Raw genomic sequence first — 14,477 nt, forward strand, 5'->3', positions numbered from 1 at the left:
GGAAAGAGTCAACATCACCATAGGAAGTGAAGCTCCTGGGTGCCACTCTGTTCATTGCTTAGTGGCAATCAACTCCATTCCATCTCTGCAAGGTGTGTTCATTTCTCCAATGTACCTTCCAAGACTGTGCCTCCTTGCACCCTTTCTGCCTAAAATGTTCAGGAGTGCAGTTTCCCTTCCGTTATCCATAAACCAATACTGACACTCAATCTACTGTTATCTATGAGGACTATTAATAAACTATAAATAAAGCATTGGTAGATCTCACTTTATTCGCTAATTTGATGTGAAGACTGAATTAAGATTTTCATAATGTGAAGCCTAATAAACCTGCAACCTCCCATCCTATACTTCTACATCTGAAACCAGTATTGGTGTTCATAGATGTATGTTTTAATAAGCATCCCAAGAGATATGCATGAAAGTGAGTGTTTAAGAAGCATCTATTATTTTATTAACATAAAATTATTCCTGAAAATATCCCTTTAAATGCAAAGAGAGTAACATCTTCGGACTCAATCATTCCCCAAATGGCACTAAAGATCCAAGAACACTGAGAAACTGACTCAAAATCGCAATCTACTGGTGTCACAACAGCCTGCAGTGGAGCAGTGCATGCCCAGGAGATATAGAATTGAGGGACAATACATGACCAATGGATTTGTAATTCAGCCTGCAGACTGTACAATCTCAGCATTATGGTTCCTGACTACCATTGGTTTCCAAGGAAATATCTAGAGACAAAGGATAGCATGATATTTTATATATGATTTGTTTGTACCTCTAAGGTTGTGCAAGACCTGACATTATACATGGGTAGTTTCTATTATTTTTTGCCTCAAAACGCATTATTTTTATTAAATATTGATATACTAACTTAACTTGGAAAATTGAATTAGCAGTTAATTTTACATCAACAGTCATATTAAATGTAAAGGAAAATTACAGGCAAATAAGACATATCTGCAGCCATAATTGATACATTGTAGATTTTGTACAAGGAATGAGGAAACACTTCATGTATTTCATGTTTGCTAGAACTTACACTGAAATTCTTCATCACTCTCCTTGACATCATTCCCACAAACAACTTCAGGCCAGTCGGCTTCACTAGAGAATTCTATCAAGCATTTAATAGGGAATCATGAGAATACTAAGAGAAGAAGGATGAATTAGAATGTATTATAAACCTAGTTTTCCTCTTTTATTCTAAATTTAAGATTTTTTTAAATAAGAAAATTAAAAATCCATGTGCTTCATAAGCATAGGAAACAAAATATAACAACATATTTACATTCAATCTAACAACGTACCAAAAGTGGTCATTTAAAACACTTAATATTTGCATAACATTTTATTTTTTTATTGGAGTTCAATTTGCCAACATACAACATAACACCCAGTGCACATCCCGTCAAATGCCCCCTCAGTGCCCATCACCCAGTCACCCCAAAACCCACCCACCTCCCTTTACACTACCCCTTGTTCATTTCCCAGAGTTAGGAGTCTCTCATGTTCTGTCTCCCTCTCTGATATTTCCCACTCATTTTCTCTCCTTTCCCTTTATTCCCTTTCACTATTTTTTATATTCCCAAAAAGAATGAGACCATATAATGTTTGCCTTCTCCGATGGACTTATTTCACTCAGCACAATACCCTCCAGGTCCCTCCACGTCGAAGCAAATAGTGGGTATTTGTTGTTTCTAATGGCTGAGTAATATTCCATTGTATACACACCACAGCTTCTTTATCCAATCATCTTTCGATAGACACTGAGGTTCCTTCCACAGATTGGTTATTGTGGACATTGCTGCTAGAACATCGGGGTGCAGGTGTCCTGGCGTTTCCCTGCATCTGCATCTTTGGGGTAAATCCCCAGCAGTAAAATTGCTGGGTCGTAGGGCAGATCTATTTTTAACTCTTTGAGGAACCTCCGCAAAGTTTTCCAGAGTGGCTGCACCAGTTCACATTCCCACCAACAGTGCAGGAGGGTTCCCCTTTCTCCACATCCTCTCCAACATTTGTGGTTTCCTGCCTTGTTAATTTTACCCATTCTCACTGTTGTGAGGTGATATCTCATTGTGGTTTTGATTTGTAGTTCCCTGATTGCAAGTGATGCGGAGCATTTTCTCATGTGCTTGTTGGCCATGTCTATGTCTTCCTCTGTGAGATTTCTGTTCATGTCTTTTGCCCATTTCATGATTGGATTGTTTGTTTCTTTGGTGTTGAGTTTATTTATTTTTTTTTAATTTATTTTTTATTGGTGTTCAATTTACTAACATACAGAATAACCCCCAGTGCCGTCACCCATTCACTCCCACCCCCCGCCCTCCTCCCCTTCTACCACCCCTAGTTCGTTTCCCAGAGTTAGCAGTCTTTACGTTCTGTCTCCCTTTCTGATATTTCCCACATATTTCTTCTCCCTTCCCTTATATTCCCATTCACTATTATTTATATTCCCCAAATGAATGAGAACATATAATGTTTGTCCTTCTCCGACTGGCTTACTTCACTCAGCATAATACTCTCCAGTTCCATCCACGTTGAAGCAAATGGTGGGTATTTGTCATTTCTAATAGCTGAGTAATATTCCATTGTATACATAAACCACATCTTTATCCATTCATCTTTCGTTGGACACCGAGGCTCCTTCCACAGTTTGGCTATCGTGGCCATTGCTGCTATAAACATCGGGGTGCAGGTGTCCCGGCGTTTCATTGCATTTGTATCTTTGGGGTAAATCCCCAACAGTGCAATTGCTGGGTCGTAGGGCAGGTATATTTTTAACTGTTTGAGGAACCTCCACACAGTTGGTGTTGAGTTTAATAAGTTCTTTATAGATCTTGGAAACTAGCCCTTTATCTGATAGGTCATTTGCAAATATCTTCTCCCACTCTGTAGGTTGTCTTTTAGTTTTGTTGACTGTATCCTTTGCTGTGCAGAAGCTTCTTATCTTGATGAAGTCCCAATAGTTCATTTTTGCTTTTGTTTCTTTTCCCTTAATGGATGTATCTTGTAAGAAGTTATTGTGGCCGAGTTCAAAAAGGGTGTAGCCTGTGTTCTCCTCTAGGATTTTGATGGAATCTTGTCTCACATTTAGATCTTTCATCCATTTTGAGTTTATCTTTGTATGGTAAAAGAGAGTGGTCTAGTTTCATTCTTCTGCATGTGGATGTCCAAATTTCCCAGGACTATTTATTGAAGAGACTGTCTTTTATCCAATGAATAGTCTTTCCCTGTTTGTCGAATATTAGTTGACCATAAAGTTGAGGGTCCACTTCTGGATTCTCTCTTCTGTTCCACTGATCTATGTGCCTGTTTTTGTGCCAGTACCACACTGTCTTGATGACCACAGCTTTGTAGTACAACCTGAAATCTGGCAATGTGATGCCCCCAGCTCTGGTTTTCATTTTTAAAATTCCCCTGGCTATTCGGGGTCTTTTCTGATTCCACACAAATCTTAAGATGATTTGTTCCAACTCTCTGAAGAAAGTCCATGATATTTTGATAGGGATTGCATTAAATGTGTCAATTGCCCTGGGTAACATTGACATTTTCACAATATTAATTCTGCCAATCCATGAGCATGGAATATTCTTCGATCTCTTTGTGTCTTCCTCAATTTCTTTCAGAAGTGTTCTATAGTTTTTAGGGTATAGATCCTTTACCTCTTTGGTTGGGTTTATTCCTAGGTATCTTATGCTTTTGTGTGCAATTGTAAATGGGATTGACTCCTTAATTTCTCTTTCTTCAGTCTCACTGTTAGTGTATAGAAATGCCACTGACTTCTGGGCATGTATTTTGTATCCTGCCACACTGCCAAATTGCTGTATGCAGCTGGCTAATGGTTTATGTATCTTTTTAATTCTTTCAAAGGACCAACTCCTGGTTTTGTTAATCTGTTCCACAGTTCTTCTAGTCTCCATTTCATTGAGCTCTGCTCAAATCTTTTTTAACTCTTTTCTTCTTCTGGGTGTAGGATCTATTTGCTGTTTTTTCTCCAGCTCCTTTAGGTGCAAGGTAAGCTTTTGTGTTTGAGTTCTTTCCAGTGAATGGATGGATGCTTGTATTGCGATGTATTCCCCCCTCAGAACTGTTTTTCCTGTATCCCAAAGATTTTGAATGATTGTATCTTCATTCTCATTAGTTTCTATGAATCTTTTTAATTCTTCCCTTATTTGCTGGTTGACCCTTTCATCTTTTAGCAGGATGGTCCTTAACCTCCACGTGTTTGAAATCCTTCCAAACTTCTTCTTGTGATTTAGTTCTAATTTGAAAGCATTATGGTCTGAAAATATACAAGGGATAATGCTAATCTTTTGGTGTTAAGACCTGATTTCTGACCCAGTCTGTGGTCTATTTTGGAGAAAGTTCCACATTTGGGATATAAATATTGATGATTGCTAGGTCCTCTTGTTGGATAGATCCTTTAAGTATGATATAGTGTCCCTCTTCATCTCTCACTACAGTCTTCAGGATAAACTTTAGTTCATCTGATATGAAGATGGCTACTTCTTCTTTCTTTTGAGGACCATTTGAATGGTAAATCGTTCTCCAACCTTTCATTGTCAGGGTGTAGGTATCCTTAGGTCTAAAATGAGTCTCTTGTAGACAGCAAATAGATGGGTCTTGCTTTTTTTATCTAGTCTGAAACCCTACGCCTTTTGATGGGGTCATTGAGCCCATTCACATTCAGAGCTACTATTGAAAAATATGAATTTAGTGTCATCATGATACCTATTCAGTCCTTGTTTTTGTGGATTGTTCCCTTGAACTTCTTCTATTACAGAATCCCCCTTAATATTTATTGCAGAGCTGGCTTGGTGGTCACATATTCTTTCAGTTCCTGCCTTTCTTGGAAGCTCTTTATCTCTCCTTCTATTCTGAATGAGAGTCTTTTTTTTAAATTTATTTTTTATTGGTGTTCAATTGACTAACATACAGAATAAACCCCAGTGCCCGTCACCCATTCACTCCCACCCCCCGCCCTTCTCCCCTTCTACCACCCCTAGTTCGTTTCCCAGAGTTAGCAGTCTTTACGTTCTGTCTCCCTTTCTGATATTTCCCACACATTTCTTCTCCCTTCCCTTATATTCCCATTCACTATTATTTATATTCCCCAAATGAATGAGAACATATAATGTTTGTCCTTCTCCGACTGACTGACTTCACTCAGCATAATACCCTCCAGTTCCATCCACGTTGAAGCAAATGGTGGGTATTTGTCATTTCTAATAGCTGAGTAATATTCCATTGTATACACAAACCATATCTTCTTTATCCATTCATCTTTCTTTGGACACCGAGGCTCCTTCCACAGTTTGGCTATCGTGGCCATTGCTGCTATAAACATCGGGGTGCAGGTGTCCTGGCGTTTCATTGCATTTGTATCTTTGGGGTAAATCCCCAACAGTGCAATTGCTGGGTCGTAGGGCAGGTCTATTGTTAACTCTTTGAGGAACCTCCACACAGTTTTCCAGAGTGGCTGCACCAGTTCACATTCCCACCAACAGTGTAAGAGGGTTCCCTTTTCTCTGCATCCTCTCCAACATTTGTTGTTTCCTGCCTTGTTAATTTGCCCCATTCTCGCTGGTGTGAGGTGGTATCTCATTGTGGTTTTGATTTGTATTTCCCTGATGGCAAGTGATGCAGAGCATTTTCTCATATACATGTTGGCCATGTCTATGTCTTCCTCTGTGAGATTTCTGTTCATGTCTTTTGCCCATTTCATGATTGGATTGTTTGTTTCTTTGGTGTTGAGTTTAATAAGTTCTTTTTTTTATTTTTAATTTTTTAATTTATTTTTTATTGGTGTTCAATTTACTAACATACAGAATAACCCCCAGTGCCTGTCACCCATTCACTCCCACCCCCCGCCCTCCTCCCCTTCTACCACTCCTAGTTCGTTTCCCAGAGTTAGCAGTCTTTACGTTCTGTCTCCCTTTCTGATATTTCCCACACATTTCTTCTCCCTTCCCTTATATTCCCATTCACTATTATTTATATTCCCCAAATGAATGAGAACATATAATGTTTGTCCTTCTCTGACTGACTTACTTCACTCAGCATAATACCCTCCAGTTCCATCCACGTTGAAGCAAATGGTGGGTATTTGTCATTTCTAATAGCTGAGTAATATTCCATTGTATACATAAACCACATCTTTTCAACGAAAGATGAATGGATAAAGAAGATGTGGTTTATCTGAATGAGAGTCTTGCTGGATAAAGTATTCTTGGATGCATGTTCTTCTCATTTAGGACCCTGAATATATCCTGCCAGTCCTTTCTGGCCTGCCAGTCTCTGTGGAGAGGTCTGCTGTTAATCTAATATTTCTCCCCATAAAAGTTAGAGATTTCTTGCCTCTTGCTGCTTTAAGGATCTTTTCTTTATCTTTGGAATTTGCTAGCTTCACTATTAAATGTCGAGGTGTTGAGCGGTTTTTTATTTATTTTAGGGGGTGGAACCTCTCTATTTCCTGGATCTAAATACCTGTTTCCCTTCTCAGATTAGGAAAATTTTCAGCTATGATTTGTTCAAATACATATTCTGGACCTCTGTCTATTTCGGCGCCCTCGGGAACCCCAATTAAACGTAGATTCTTCTTTCTGAGGCTGTCATTTAATTCCCTTAATCTATCCTCATGATTTTTAATTGTTTTTCTCTTTTCTCCTTATTTTCCCTATTTGCCATCAACTTGACTTCTATGTCACTCACTCGTTCTTCTACCTTGTTAACCCTCATCGTTAGGACCTCTAGTTTGGATTGCATCTCATTTAGTTGATTTTTAATTTCTGCCTGATTAGATCTAAATTCTGCAGTCATGAAGTCTCTTGAGTCCCTTATACTTTTTTTCTAGAGCCACCCGTAGCTTTATAATAGTGCTTCTGCATTGACTTTCTGACATTAAATTGTAATCCAAATTTTGTAACTCTGTGGTAGAGAGGACTGTTTCTTTTTTTTTTCTTTTTTTTTTTTGAGAGGACTGTTTCTGATTCTTTTGTGGTGAGTTTTTCCTTCTAGTAATTTTGCTCAGTGCACAGTGGCGAAAAACAAGTTCTACTGGAAAAAAGGAGAAAAAGATAGAAGAGAGAATAGAAAATAAAAGATAAAGAAAAAAGAAGTAAAAGAAAAAAAGATAAAAAAGGGGAGGAGGCAAACAGAAAACAAAAAGAAGGGGGAGTATCCTCTGATTCTGTATACTGTAAACCCCTCGACTTCCCCTGGAACTTTCCAGTGCTGCTTGGTCAATAATTTGTTTTTCCCCTGTCCGTCGTAGCTGGTCTTCTGGTGGAGGGGTCTGATGTGCTGATTCTCAGGTATGAGTACTTGGGGAAGCTGCTCAGCCCCCTGCCTGGTGCAGGGCTCAGTGAAAGATGTTTAAGCTGTTTATCCAGTGAGGCCACTGTGAGGCTCAGTGGGGGCTGTTTACCCTGTGAGGCCTCAAGAGGAACAGCAGCAGTGGCAGCGGCCAGCCCCCCAGCCCTGGAGTCTGCTCCCACAGTAACTACTGCAGCTCCCAGTCTGCAGGGCTTGGATGCTCCCGGGCGGGGCCGCTGACCTACTCAGCTCGGGGCCCCCGGCGGCAGGTGTCCTCGCTGTCCTCGGCACTCCTGCCCCCACCTGTCCTGGGGGGAGTCCAGATCCTGGGCTGTGTCCCCGGTGCCCTGGACTCTCCAGCCTGTACTGCTGGAATCGTGCTCCCGGCCGCACAGCCCCCTCCACGGAACCTCTGCCTGAGCCCCCCCGAGCTGCTCCCAGGCTGCGGGGCACACTGCAGCCCTTTAAGGAGCTCGGCCATGGGGTGTGGGGCTCTCCCCAGGGGCAGGGGCTCTGTTAGTGCCCCCAGGAGCCTGAGGGCATCCCTACCTTCCTGGTGTCCTTGCTCCGACTCCCTGCAAGCTGCCTGTCCATCCCTGGAAGGTTGGAGCAGCACCTGCTCCTCCAGGCGGGGCTCTCCTGACCTGGGGGCGCTCGCCCCGGCCTCAGCCCAGCTCCTCAGGGCCCCTCCCCCTCAGATGCCTTTTGTTTCTTTATTTCTTTTTTCCCCGTCTTCCTACCTTGATAGAAGCAGGAACTCTTCTCACTGTTGCATTCCAGCTGTTCTCTCTTTAAATCTCAGGCAGAATTCATAGGTTCTCAGGATGATTTGAAAGCTATCTAGCTAAGTTGGTGGTGACTTGGGGACCCCACTCTTCCACCTATCTTGCCCCCTCTCGAGTATCAGATTTAAATTTCAGGAAGATATCATTTATTAACATAGCTATGAATTGCAGAAATGACTCAAAATATGAACTACTAAAAGCCATGTGATCCCTTGGGTAAAAATTGACCTTCATAACCATGGACGATTGGGGCTGAGATTAGTTGTGTTCAGTCTCTCAGTGATGAGGCACATGGAATGAGGGGAGCAGATGTGAAGAGGCACTGAGCCATGCATCAGATGCCCCAACTCGGGTAGAGCCTTTGAGCTCCCAGTGCTGGTTCCCTGACACCCTGTGGGAGAGAACAGTGATGTGACAAGACACACCACAGAGGACACAGTGATCTCTAGAGTGCTCTGGTCAGCCTGCATCACTATGTCCTCTCAGAGGTACAAGCACTGCCCAGAGGAAGCTCCTGCCTGACTCATGTAGGATCACTCAGGACCCACGGGGGCGCTGCTCTATCACTTTCCTGCCTGAGAGGACTCCTGGGGACTTGGTTGATTCTGTCTCCAGTCTATCAATCCATCCATTCTGCTCTGGCTGTAGATTCCCACCCAGATCTGCCCCACTGGAAAGTCAATAGGACGCTGGTGTCTGGGGAAGGCTTGGGGCAATGTGTCCAGGTGGACACCCTTAGGGACCCTTGCTCTAAGTATGACTTCCAATTGTGCTCTTGATGAAATAGGCAGTAAGTGCCTGAGTCCTTTATCTGCATCATTTTAGTTGTTATTTCTTACTGGATTTTCTCATTTATATCAGTACTTTATAGTTATCTATGGAGAAAGATATTGTTGTGTTTTCAGCTTTCCCAATTCTTTTTTTTTTCTTTTGTATGGATACCATTCCTCATCTCAAAATTTGATAGATGTGAAATTCCTTTTGTCTTCTAAAGTGTCAGAGATGCCTTTGTTTAATAGGAAATTCATGAATATTGTTCTCTGATATGAGTTCAGGCTCTCAAACATGAAGAGAAAGGGAAAAAACATGCATGATTTATCAAACCAACAATTTACAAGTAATTCCAAAATCAATGTCAGTCTTTTGGTATCTAACATTGGGGCAAACACGAGGCCTGAGCCTCATCTTCCCCTGTTCCTACAGAATCCTTTTTGCTCCTGCCAGTTCTTCTTCTCCAGGTTCCTTCCCCAGCCTTCCAGGACCATCCAATCCTCAGCAGAGCACAAAGGGAAATGGAGTTCAAAATGTTCAGAGTATTGGGTTCATTTCTCATAAAGAGACATTTTCAGTTGGCACCCCCTGGACTATTTGTAGACACTGTCCATGATTAACTAAGTTGAGACCACCATCCCTACATCTGTCACATGGACTCTGAGATTCCTGGTATCCTCATGGATGGAGGAGTGGCTGCTAGGATCCTCCAAGGAAATAAGCAATGTCTTTGGGAAGGGAAGGAAATGTTCAGAGAGTGATTAGAGTTGAGGTGATTTAGAGGCAGGGCCAGGAGTTGGAGAATGTATCCATCTCCTCATACAGCTGTCAGGATTCTCAGTGAGGAACTTTGGGGTGGAGGTCACCAGGGTCATACTGAAGGTGATTTATCAAAGATGTCTTCCTGACAATCAGTGTCCCAGGCCACCCTGCAGACGTTTGTGTGTGTGAGGTCCCAGCATCTGTCCCTTTCAAGATCTCCCAGGTGATTTGCAGGTGATCTTGGGGGAGGGATAGACAGGAAGCTGATTTGCATAAAGCACTTGTTTATTATAATAGATCTGGAGTCAAGAAAAGGCCAGGGACACCCTACTCCAGCCAAAGAGCTTGTGGAGTCCACCTCCAGTGAGGGTCCCCACTATGGCCTGGATGGTGCTTTTTCTCGGGCTACTTGCTCTTGGCTCAGGTCAGGGAAATGGACTCTGCATCTGTTGGGGGAACATAAAAGCAGGGACTCATGTGACCCTTGTCTACCATAACTATACCTTTCTCTCCTCTTGGTTTTAGGACCAAATTCTCAGATTGTGGTGGCCAGGAGGCATTGTTGTCAGTGTCCTCAGGAGGGAGAGTCACACTCACTTGTGGCCTCAGCTCTGGGTCAGTCACTACAAGTAACTACCCCAACTGGTTCCAGCAGACCCCAGGGCGGGCTCCTGGCACGATTATCTACAGCACAAAAGACTGCCCCTCTGGGGTCCCTGATTGCTTCTCTAGATCCATCTCTGGGAACAAAGCCGCCCTCACCATCACAGGAGCCCAGTCTGAGGACGAGGCTATTACTGTTTTACACGACATGGTAGTGGGAGCTGCTACACTTACCCACAGCATCTCAGATAAGGAGGAAGTGAGACAAAAACCCCTGGGTCTTTTATCTGGTCCTCATCATTGAGCACCTTCTGTGGAGCTTACAGTGCATGACAGTGATGCTAAGCACAGTGATAGAGACAGATGAGGGGGTGGGCCACAGTCCTGGGGCCATAGCTCCCAAGCAGGAACACATGCACTAAGGTAGTTAATCCCGTTACTGGTGACAGCAGTAGAGCAAATGCCCCCCGGGATGCTGGCATGAAATGGTGTCTCCCTGTAACCCTTTCCTTTATTAAAGACAATATCCATGGACTCTCTAAACTGTTAGACAAAATGTTTATTAATACTAATAAATTTTAACATAACTAATACTTGTTTACTCATAAAACGTGTAGAATAGTAGATGAAGTCCATACAGACGACTGCAGACACCATCATACTATGTTTTAGGAAACATTACATGTATATTTACATTTTACTTTTTTAAGATCTTATTTTTCCGGAATGACTACATCCAGCATGGGGCTCAAACCTACCACCAAGATCAAGAATCCCACCCTCCAGTGAGTGAGCCAATAAGGAGCCCCTATAGATGCATATTTATTATTCTAAAGGATTTTATTTATTTATTCATGAGCGATACACAGAGAAAGGCAGAGACATGGGCAGAAGGAGAAGAAGGCTCCCTGTAGGGAGCCTCATGTGGGGCTCGATCTCGGGACTGCAGGATCATGCCCTGAGCCAAAGGCAGACACTTAATCTATGGACCACCTATGCATCCCTAAATGTGTGTTTCAACACAAAAATGATTTTATGTATTTATCTGAAAGAGAGGATATGGGATGAGATATGAGGAGCTGGGGGACAGGGACAAGCAGACTGCTTGGTGAATAGGCAGCCCAATGCAAGGCTGGATATCAGGACCCCAGCATCACAACTTAAGCCTGAAGACAGATTATTAACCACTTGAGCCACCCAGGCATCACAATTATTCAAAATAATTTATTTAAACTCAATTTGTCAACATATATCACCAGTACACATCCCTTCAATGCCCTCCTTAGTGCCCATCACCTAGTCAGCCCTTCCCCCACCTACCTCCCCTTCCCTACCTTGTTTGTTTCCCAGAGTCAGGAGTCTCTTATGGTTTGTCTTCCTCTCAAACTTTCCCCCACTCAGTTTTCCTCCTTTCCTTTATAGTCCTGTTCGCTATTTCTTTTTTTAATAAATATTTTATTTATTTATTCATGAGAGACACACATAGAGAGAGAAGCAGAGACCCATGCAGAGGGAGAAACAAGCTCCAGGCAGGGAGCACAACATGGGACTTGATCCTGACCCCAGGATCAGGCCCTGAGCGAAGGCGCTGCTAAACCGCTGAGCCACCTGGTCTGCCCATCGTTCACTATTTCTTATATTTCACATATGAGTGAATCCATCTGATGATTGTCCTTCTACGATTGACTCTTTTAACTCAGCCAATACCTTCCATTTCTATTCATGTCGACATAAATTGTAGGTAATTCATCCTTTCTGATGGCTGAGTAATATTGCATTGTATATATCCTCTTTATCCATTCATCTGTCAAAGGATATGGTGGTTCCTTCCACAGTCTTTTTAAAAAAATATTTATTTATTTATTCATGAGAGACACAGAGAGAAAAAGAGGCAGAGACACAGGCAGAGGAGAAGCAGGCTCTATGCAGGGAGACCAATGTGGGACTGGATCCCGGGTCTCCAGGATCATGCTCTGGGATGAAGGTGGCACCAAACCGCTGAGCCACCCAGGCTGTCCAGAGAGAGGGATATTAATCAAAATAAGGAAAGAAGCTCTCAAGTCGAAAAATATACATAAGTTTTAAATGCACATTTTTTATGGAAGAAGAAAATATCAAGGCTACATCCACATCATTGAAATTTCATTGTATTTTGGAAGAGGTGAGAATGTAGAGGTGGTAAGGAGGCCAGAGATTGACAGCGGGTGGTGGAATGAGGAGGGGGAGTGTATGAAGTGATTGTATTTGTGGTGATGTTACTCTCTTACACGGCACTGTGACGAAGGTCACACCACACCCATGTGTTGTCACAACTCAGTAAACTAACTCCAGAGTGACAGCACCTTTGTGCAGGCAGAAAATGTCTTCTAGGAGTCTGGGGTCCATGACAGAGTTCACAGGGGGACATCATCCCATCTAGTGCTCCAAGGAGGTGTGACCCCATGTTCCCAAAGGGAGGAGACAGGAAGGTGGGGACCTGAGGGAATTGGACAGTTTGAAAAGGGAGCAAAGCAACTGCACCTGAGCCCCCTAGTCCAGATGATAGAGTGTGTCTCCTGGGCGGAGGGGTCAGTCATTGTGATGTTTCAGAGCCGTGCCTGGAATTGAACCACAACCTCTAATGTCACAGATGGTGGGAGCCAATGTAGTCCCTTCAGAAACAGAAGGTCCTCTGTTGTGAGGGTCTCGGCCTCTCCATAACCAACGTCATGGTCGGATCTGTCCTTGTGGTTCTGATGGCGACTGCAGGACACCCGTCAGCTGCAACACAGGGACTTTGAAAACTAAAGAGTGATTACTTATAAACCTGGAAATTGGGGCCAGAAACAGAAATCATTGTAGAGACAGGTCTAGCCTGTGACCTCCCCACCAGGAGTGTGGACAGAGGCTCAGCTGACATAGGAAGGAAGTGGAGTCAGAGACAGACACAGAGACAGAGAGAGACTAGGTTTCAGGGACCCACACTGGAGTCCATGGGGGCAGCATCCCTGATGTCTTTGTCCATGTGCTCCCTGCCCTGGGTATTATGCTGACCTCGAGCTTCACTCTAATCCTGGAGAAGCAGTGGAGCAGTGGGGACAGTTGGAGACAGTTCCCACGGAGGAGCCACAGCTGGGGATTCTGAGCCATTTGGGGTCATTAGGTGAAGCTTCAAGAAGGTTGGGTGTGACCTGGGTGTTGCCTACTCCAAGCATAATGGGCAGGGTACTCAGCACTGGAGGCAGGGGGCTATGTTCCGGGCTCCTGTCCCCTCATTTTAGCTAAGGGTGACCGGGTCTGGGGCAGCCGGGGACTGGAAGCCTGTCCCTAGGGTCTATGGGGTGCTGCAGCTGGGAAGGAAGTCACTGCCTGAGCCTGGGCCCAGGCCCCACCTGCTATAAAGCCCAGACCCCACAGTTCAGGAGGGTCCTCCTGCCAAAGAGGACATCAGGGAGAAGATGGGATGCAGAGCAGTGACTGACCAGATTGACACCCTCTCCCCAGGGGTTGAAAGGATGATAGAGAGCCCCTAGCTCTCCCTCCCTGTGGCTGGGGTCCTGGGGATGTACAGGTGGAGGGAGAAGTTGGGGTTCTTCTCCATCCTTACTTCTTCATGATGCCCACTGTCCCGGACACTGCAGCCTGACCTTGGACATTCAGCTCATGCTCCTCCATGAATCCTCTTCCCCGCTGGAGTGTGAAGGTCTGCGAACATACCCACCAACACATGCTCACTGTTCTAATCCCTCCATGAACATTCCCATGGGGAAACCAAGAGGGGCAGGTGTCACCTCATCTGACAGCGAGCTCACCCTGGGAGACCTAGAACAGTGAGGAGGACTCACACACCCACAAGCTGCAGGCATCCTGCAGGGGAGGCCCCCGGAGCCAGCCTGGACTGAGGGATGCTGCCTGCAGGACCCCTGTCCCCCATCCTGTACCCAGGGATGGAGCCCAGGGTTCTTTCCTAGACTCCTGTCCCCCCCTACATGACCACACTCACCCCGGGGTCTGCTCACCTGGCCTGCACACCAGCCCCATGCCAAGGGCACTGCTCCTGCTGCTCAAGGTCAGGGCCTCCCAGTTTTGAAATAGGAAATCAGTGTTTGTGCTCCTTCCTCAGATCTTCCACTCCTTCATGCACAAAGAAGTCCCTCCTTACCTGAGGCTCTCCTGTAGTGACACCAGCAACCTCTAAGGGGCCCATGATAGCAGTGGCCTCTGTACTCACGATCCTCTTCCCCTTCTCACCCCACC

At 44.3% G+C, this 14,477-nt stretch overlaps 1 gene segment (V, D, J or C); it reads left to right on the forward strand.

Moving 5' to 3' along the window:
- The window catches only part of LOC112676301 (immunoglobulin lambda variable 1-40-like), a 274,011-nt gene that overhangs the window by 70,889 nt on the left and 188,645 nt on the right, over positions 1-14,477 (forward strand).

The sequence above is a fragment of the Canis lupus genome, chromosome 26 (assembly GCF_003254725.2).
Source record: "Canis lupus dingo isolate Sandy chromosome 26, ASM325472v2, whole genome shotgun sequence".
Lineage (NCBI taxonomy): Eukaryota > Metazoa > Chordata > Mammalia > Carnivora > Canidae > Canis > Canis lupus.